We start from the raw sequence: 8,438 nt of genomic DNA on the forward strand, positions 1-8,438 counted from the left end.
TGGGGTTTTCTAAATATACAATCATGTCGTCTGCAAATAGAGACAATTTGACCTCCTCTGTTCCTCTTTGAATGCCGTTTATTTATTTCTCTTGCCTGATTGCCCTGGCCAGAACTTCTAATATTATGTTAATTAGGAGTGGTGAGAGAGGGCATCCTTGTCTTATGCCAGTATGCAAAGGGAATGCTTCTAGCTTTTACCCGTTCAGTATGCTGTTGGCTATGGATTTGTCATAAATAGCTCTTATTATTTTGTCATATGTTCCATCAATACCTAGTTTATTGAGAGTTTTAGCATGAAAGGGTGTTGAATTTTATTGAAGGCCTTTTCCACATCTATTGAGATAATTATGTGGTTCTGTTAATGTGATGGATTACGTTTATTGATTTGCATATGCTGAACCAGCCTTGCATCACAGAGATGAAGCCAACTTAATCTTGGCGGATAAGCTTTTTGATGTGCTGCTGGATTTGGTTTGCCAGTATTTTATTGAAGATTTTCACATCGATGTTCATCAGGGATGTTGGCCTGAAATTTTCTTTTTTTGTTGTGACTCTGCCAAGTTTTGGAATCAGGATGATGTTGGCTTCATAAAATAAGTTAGGGAGGAGTCCCTCTTTTTCTATTGTTTGGAACAGTTTCAGAAGGAATGGTACCAGCTCCTCTTTGTACCTCTGGTAGAATTCAGCTGTGAATCTGTCTGGTCCTGGGCTTTTATTGGTTGGTAGGCTATTAATTATTGCCTCAATTTCAAAAGTTGTTATTGGTCTGTTCAAGGATTTGACTTCTTCCTGGTTTAGTCTTGGGAGGGTATATGTGTCCAGGAATGTATCCATTTCTTCTAGATTTTCTGGTTTATTTGTCTAGAGGTGTTTATAGTATTCTCTGATGGTAGTTTGTATTTCTGTGGGATCAGTGGTGATATCCCCTTTATCGTTTTTTATTGTGTCTATTTGATTCTTCTCTCTTCTTTTATTAATCTGGCTAGTTTCTATCTATTTTGTTAACTTTTTGAAAAAAACAGCTCCTGGATTCATTGATTTTTGAAGGGTTTTTTGATTCTCTATCTCCTTCAGTTCTGCTCTGATCTTAGTTATTTCTTGCCTTCTGCTAGCTTTTGAATTTGTTTGCCCTTGCTTCTCTAGTTATTTTAATTGTGATGTTAGGGTGTCAATTTTATATCTTTCTTGCTTTCTGACATGGCCATTTAGTGCTATAAATTTCTCTCTTAACACTGCTTTAGCTGGGTCCCAGAGATTCTGCTATGTTGTCTCTTCATTCTCATTGGTTTCAAAGAACTTCTTTATTTTGGCTTTAATTTCATTATTTACCCACTAGTTATTCAGGAGCAGGTTGTTGAATTTCCCTGTAGTTCTGCAGTTTTGAATGAGGTTCTTAATCCTGAGTTCTAATTTGATTGCACTGTGGTCTGAGAGACTGTTTGTTATGATTCCCAATATTTTGCATTTGCTGAGGAGTGTTGATTTCAGAATAAGTACTACGTGGTGCTGAGAAGAATGTATATTCTGTTGATTTAGAGTAGAGAGTTCTGTAGATGTCTATTAGGTCTGCTTGGTCATGAGCTGAGTTCAAGTCCTGAATATTCTTGTTAATTTTCAATCTCGTTGATCTGTCTAATATGGACAGTGGGCTGTTAAAGTCTCCAACTATAATTGCGTGGGAGTCTAAGTCTCTTTTTAGGTCTGTAACAACTTGTTTTATGAATCTGGGTGCTCCTGTATTGGGTGCACATATATTAGGATAGTTAGCTCTTCTTGTTGCATTGATCCCTTTACCATTATGTAATCCCTTTATTTGTCTTTTTTGATCTTTGTTGGTTTTAAGTCTGTTTGGTCAGAGACTAGGATTGCAACCTCTGCTTTTTTTTTTTCTTTCCATTTGCTTGGCAAATTTTTCTCCATCCCTTTATTTTGAGCTTCTATGCGTCTTTGCATGTGCAATGGGTCTCCTGAATACAGCACACCAATGGGTCTTGACTCTTTATCCAATTTGCCAGTCTGTGTCTTTTAATTGGGGCATTTACCCCATTTACATTTAAGGCTAATATTGTTCTGTGTGAATTTGATCCTGTCATTATGATGCTACCTGGTTATTTTGCACATTAGTTGATGCAGTTTCTCCATGGTGTTGATGGTCCCTATATTTTGGTATGTTTTTGCAGTGGCTGATAACAGTTTTTCCTTTCCATATTTAGTGCTTCCTTCAGGAGCTCTTGTAAGGCAGGCCTGGTGGTGACAAAATCCTTTAGCATTTGCTTGTCTGGAAAGGATTTTATTTCTCCTTCACTTATGAAGCTTAGTTTGGCTGGATATGAAATTCGGGGTTGAAGATTCTTTTCTTTAAGAATATTGAATATTGGCACCCACTCTCTACAGGCTTGTAGGGTTTCTGTAGAAAGATCCACTGTTAGCCTGATGGGCTTCCCTTTGTAGGTTACCTGACCTTTTTCTCTGGCTGCCCTTAATGTGTGTTTCTGTGTTTCAACCTTGGAGAATCTGATGATTATGTGTCTTGGGGTACGAGGAGTACGCAGTGGTGTTCTCTATATTCCCTGAATTTGAATGTTGGCCTGTCTTGCTGTCCTCCTGGATTATATCCTGAAGTGCATTTTCCAACTTGGTTTCATTCTCCCCATCACTTTTGGGTACACCAATCAATCGGTCTTTTTACAGTCAATTTGGTCTTTTCACAGTCCCACATTTCTTGGAGGCTTTGTTCCTTCTTTTTTATTCTTTTTTTTCCTCTAATCTTGTCTTCAGACCTTATATTAGTAAGTTAATCTTCAATCTCTGATATCTTTTCTTCCACTATTGATTTGGCTATTGATACTTTTGTAAGCTTCAGGAAGTTCTTGTGCTGTGTTTTTCAGCTTCATCAGGTCATTTATGTTCTTTTCTAAACTGGTTATTTTAGCTTGCAGTTCCCATAACCTTTTATCAAGGTTCTTAGCTTCCTTGCATTGGGTTAGAACATGCTCCTTTAGTCCATAGGAGTTTGTTATTACCCACCTTCTGAAGCCTACTTCTGTTAATTTGTCAAACTCATTCTCTGTCCAGTTTTGTGCCCTTGCTGGAGAGGAGTTGGGATCATTTAGAGGAGAAGAGGCATTCTGGTTTTTGGAATTTTCAGCATTTTTGTGCTGGTTTTTCCTCATCTTTGTGGATTTGTCTACCTTTGATTTTGAGACTGGTGACCTTTGGACTGGGTTTTGTGGGGTGGGGGTTGTTTTTGTTGATGTTGATGTTACTGCTTTCTGTTAGTTTTTCTTCTCACGATTAGGCCTCTCTTCTGCAAGTCTGTTGCAGTTTGCTAGAGGTCCACTCCAGACCCTGTTTGCCCAGTATCACCAGCAGAGGCTGCAGAACAGCAAGGATTGCTGCCTGCTCCTTCCTCCAAAAGCTATGCCCCAGGGGGGCACCAGTCTGATGCCTGCCAGAACTCTCCAGTATGAGGTGTCTGTCAATCCCTGTTGGGAGGTCTCTCCTAGTCAGGGACCCACTTGAGGAGGCAGTCTGTTCCTTAGCAGAGCTCGAGCATTGTGCTGGAAGAACCCTCCTTGTCAGTATCTGCTGCTCTCTTCAGAGCCAGCAGGCAGGAACATTTAAATCTGCTGAAGCTGTGCCCACATCTGCCCCTTGCCCCAGGTGCTCTGTCCCAGGGGGATGGCAGTTTTTTATCTATAAGCTCCTGACTGGGGCTGTTGCCTTTCTTTCAGAGATGCTCTGTCCTGTGAGGAGGAATCTAGAGACGCAGTCTGGCCATAGCTACTTTGCAGTGCTGTGTTGAGTTCCACCCAGTCCAAATTCCCAGCCTCCTTAGAACTATCAGGAGAAAAACCACCTACTCAAGCCGCACTAATGGTGGATGCGCCCCTGTCCCCACTGGGCTCCATTTTCCCAGGTCAGCTTCAGACTGCTGTGCTGGCAGTGAGAATTTCAAGCCAGTGGTTCTTAGCTTGCTGGGCTCTGTGGGAGTGGAACCCACTGAGTAAGACCACTTAGCTCCCTGGCTTCAGCCTCCTTTCCAGGGGAGTGAATGGTTCTGTCTTGCTGGGGTTCCAGACACCACTAGGGTACAAAGAAAAAAATATTCCTGCAGCTAGCTTGGTGTTTTCCCAAACAACTGCCCAGTTTTGTGCTTGAAACCCAGGGTCCTGATGATGTAGGCACAACAAGGAATATCCTTGTCTGCAGATTGCAAAAACCATGGGAAAAGCATAGTATCTGGGCTGGATAGCATAGTCCTTCAGGGCTCCCCTTGGCTGAAGGAGGGAGGACTCTGGCTCCTCTCACTTCCCAGGTGAGTCAATGCCCCCACCCTGCTTCTCCATGGGCTGCACCCACTGCCTAATCAGTCCCAAGGAGATGAACAGGGTACCTCAGTTGGAAATGCAGAAATCACCTTCTGTGTTGGTCTCACTGGGAGCTGCAGACTGGAGCTGTTCCTATTTGGTCATCTTGCCAGATCTAAGACATGTTGAGCATTTTTTATATACTTGTTAGCCATTTGTATGTCTTCTTTTGAGAAATATCTATTCAGATATTTTGCCCATTTTTTAAAAAAGATTGTTTGTTTGCTTTTGAGTTGAGACCCTTGTATATTCTGAATATTAGTCCTTTTCAATTGAATAGCTTGCAAATACATTATCCCATTACATAAGATGCCTCTTCATTCTGTTGATTTTTTTCCTTTGCTGCACAAAAGCCTTTTAGTTTAACAGTCTCATTTGTCTATTTTTGCTTTTGTTGAGTGTGCTATTGAAGTTTTACCCATCAAATTTTTTCCTGGACAAATGTCTGCAAGTGTTTTCCCTATGTTTTTCTGTAGTAGTTTTATAGCTTGGGGTCTTACATTTAAATATTTAATCCATTTTGAATTGATTTTTGCATATAGCATATTAATATCCATGTTTCCCAGCACCAGTTAAAAACATACATTCCCCAATGTATATTGCTGGCCTCTGTGTCAAAAATAAGGTGACTTTAAATATGTAAATTTTTTTCTGAATTCTCTATTCTGTTCCATTGCTCTTATGTGTCTGTTTTTACTGTCAGGTCATTTTTCATAAAACTAAAACTCAACCCATTTCACATAGGTGACATGAACAGAAATTCCTCATGGGTAAAAGTTTGAAATCTTCCAATGCGCAATCTTGGGCTACATATTTCAGTGTTCAGTGCTCCATTCTTCCACTCCTCTCCAGACCTTTGCTTTTATGCTTTGAGTGTAAGTCAGTTTTACCCACTAGAGTAAGTCCAGTTTAGGGTAGTGGCTGTGTCTAATTAATCTTCATACACTTCTCAGCACCTACTACAGTGTTGTGCATACAGTATATTTGCTCTCTATACACACACGTGCATATGGTTGTTTTTCTAGCTTGCAGGTCCTATTTCTATTTGATATGAGACTCAGTGACCCCAGCTGAATCACTGAATCCCTCTTGCTATCACTCTACAGCCAGCCACATAGAGCTCTTTGTGTGAAAATAAGCTTATTATCAAAACATTCCACACCTGAAATTGAGTCTGTTCATTGGATGCTAATATTGAGACTGCTAGGCATATATACATTAATTATTGTGTCATGTAATAATACTAAACTGTGAATTAATTTGATCCGTGACTATCTACTAGAAGGATTCCCTAGACTGCAAACCAAGTGAACTGAAAAGTGAGGAAATGATGCTTCCTCATCCCCACCATCTAAATGAAAAATTCCCTAGAAAATGTTTCCCAGCTGTCTGACATAAAACAAAAGGCACAAAAACTGTCCCCAACACATTGCACTAAGCAGAAAAGAGTAGTTTTCTTAACATCTAGTCTATTTCCCAGAAATGAAGAGCTTATCCCTGCTTTCACTTTCAATTTGGGGCAGTTTTGGTAGTTTGAGTCTTTCTGAGAATTTGTCCATTATGTCTAATTTAATGTGTTGGCATACAGTTTTTGATAGCACTACCTTAAAATCTTTTTTTATTTTTGTAGGTCAGAAGTAATGTCCCCTTTTCATTCTCGATTTTAGTAATTTGAGTCTCCTGTTCTTCTGTTGGGTTTTTTGGTTTTGTTTTGGCCAGTCTAAAAAAACAGTTTTGTTTTGCCAATTTTGTTGATCTCTTCTAAGAACAGCTTTTGGTTTTATTGATTTTCTCTACTTTTGCCTTCTATTCTCTATCTCATTAATTTCTACTCTTAATTTCCAGAGTTCTTTATTATTTTCTTCTTTCTTCTAGCTTCAGATTCAGTTTGCTTTTCATTTACTAGCATCTTAAGGTAAAAGATTAGGTTATTGATTTGAGTTCTGATATTTTCTTACTAATTGCTCTAGAGCTTATCGTATATATAATTTATGAGAATGTATCTCACATTTATGCTAAATCAGTTCCAATGAGACAATTTTTACTCTTGTAAGTCTAAAATACTAGTTTTTCTCACTTTTTTGATATTATTAAATGCGTTAAATATATGTTCAAGCAATATATTGTTATAATTAATTCATACAATTTTATGTCTTTTAAAGAAGCTGAAGGGGAAAGTATAAATGTATAGAGCTTGTTATATTAAGTTACAGTTTCAGGTTCTCTTAATGTATTCCTGGGGGTTCAAGTTAACATCTGCTGTCATTTCTTTATTCCAATGCAGCTTTGCTCCTACTGTCCTCTCTTGTCCTGTTCTTGTTAAGTATATCACGTTTCTATATGTTATGGGCCTGAAACACAATTATATACATATTGTTTTATATAAGTGTCTTATAAAAATTAGTTAAAAAGAGAAATAAGAAGAAACATGCATTTATACTGTCTTTTATAACTATATAATTATCTTACTGGGGCTCTTTGCTTGTCCATGTGGATGGGTATTGCCATCTGGAGTCATCTGCTTTCTGCCTGAAAATCTTCTTTTATTAATAGTATTTCTTGTAAAGTCAATTATCCAGTAGCAAATTTTATTTGTTTCCAGGCTTGAATCTCCCCCTGGTTCACACTCTTTTTCAAAAAAGTCAGTTTCTGTGGGAAAAGCTTTGGAGCTCTGATTTTATGGACTGCCTCTCTCTCTCTCTCTCTCTGGAAAATATCTCTGAGCCACGACCCATTCGACTGGGCAGAGGTGATGGCTTCTGCTCTTTTCCAATTGCCCCTCCCAACATGGAAAAACCACCCTACAAGTGAACCAGAGTGAGGGTGACAGGCCAGGGTTTCTCATTCTGCCATTCCCGAGCTAGAGCTGAAATCTTCTTGCAAAAATTATAACTGAGAATATTATTAGGTGAAAGAGATCTGACCTGACTCTATCTTACTTCTAACCTCCAAGCTGTCCTTGTTCAACCCTGAGCATAGGCCGAACTGACATTGGAAGGACTTTAGTCAGCCCTTTCCCAAAATAAAACCCCTTCTTCCCTGAGGACTAGACTGACTTTGCGAGACTAACAAATCAGTCATGAGATTAGAAATTATGGTCTGGGAGTCATGCAGCTAGAGGCCACAAGATTCCAGACCTCTCCAATTGCCATCCAGGTCAATAAACTGGTTCATCTGGTCTTGTGGCCCCCATCAGGAACCAACTCATGCAAGAGGACAGCTTTGATGCCCTGTGATTTCATCCCCAACCCAGCCAATCAGCACTCCCCACTTCCCAACCTCCTACCCGCCAAATTATCCTCAAATGTCCTCCAAATGTTTCTGAGGGTCTCCACATTTTCAGGGAGACCGATTTGAGTAATAATAAAACTCGAGACTCCCATACAGCCAGCTCTGTGTGAATTAAACTCTTTCTCTACTGCAATTCCCCTGTCTTGATAAATCAGCTCTACCTAGGCAACAGGCAAGGAGAACCTGTTGGACAATTACAGAACCTCTGCTCTATGAGTGGGACTGGGAGAGGTTGGGAGCCCTTGACTTCTGGCCACACTCACCAGAAATTTCGTCTTTACAACTCACTATTGGAGGGGATGAAAAATTCTGGTGGACTAGCACTCCTGATGGGATATGTTATCCCTGCTTAGAATGTGAGAGAAGAGGCAGTCCCACCTTCTTTCCATAGCCCCCAGTAGTGGACCTTTTGTCAACTCGAACTGAAAATGAGGATGAAAAGGCCTGAGGGTCAAGTGCCACAGACTCTTGTTATTCCTACCAGAGTTGTAGGAGTGCTCCTTCAATAGATGTTTCATTGTGACGTATGCTTCCAGGACAATTTGCAGAGATTTTAAATGGTTCAAATAATTTTGACAGATGTAAGAATGTTATGCTCTAAGAAGTAAAAGACTTTAAAGTAGTTTTAATATAAAGGAGCTACAGTGTTAAGGAAGGATAGAAAGAGTTTAGATAAAATTATTTTATAAAATGTGAATGAGAAAAGACACTATATCTGCATTTTATATACATCTAATATATAATTGTAATGTGTAAGTAAGAAACACTTCGCTGG

At 39.4% G+C, this 8,438-nt stretch overlaps 1 protein-coding gene across 3 annotated transcripts in view; it reads right to left on the reverse strand.

The window, feature by feature from the left end:
• The window catches only part of LOC105482812 (zinc finger CCHC-type and RNA-binding motif-containing protein 1), a 111,775-nt gene that overhangs the window by 12,934 nt on the left and 90,403 nt on the right, over window positions 1-8,438 (reverse strand). For 2 of the 3 annotated variants that reach the window (XR_011616050.1, XR_011616034.1), the window contains one exon: window positions 6,584-6,723. The exons of the other annotated variant lie outside the window; for it this stretch is intronic. The gene's annotated coding sequence lies outside the window, so the exon portion shown is untranslated. The remainder of the gene's footprint in view (window positions 1-6,583; window positions 6,724-8,438) is intronic. 3 annotated transcript variants of the gene reach the window in all.

This window comes from Macaca nemestrina, chromosome 1 (genome assembly GCF_043159975.1).
Source record: "Macaca nemestrina isolate mMacNem1 chromosome 1, mMacNem.hap1, whole genome shotgun sequence".
Taxonomy (NCBI): domain Eukaryota; kingdom Metazoa; phylum Chordata; class Mammalia; order Primates; family Cercopithecidae; genus Macaca; species Macaca nemestrina.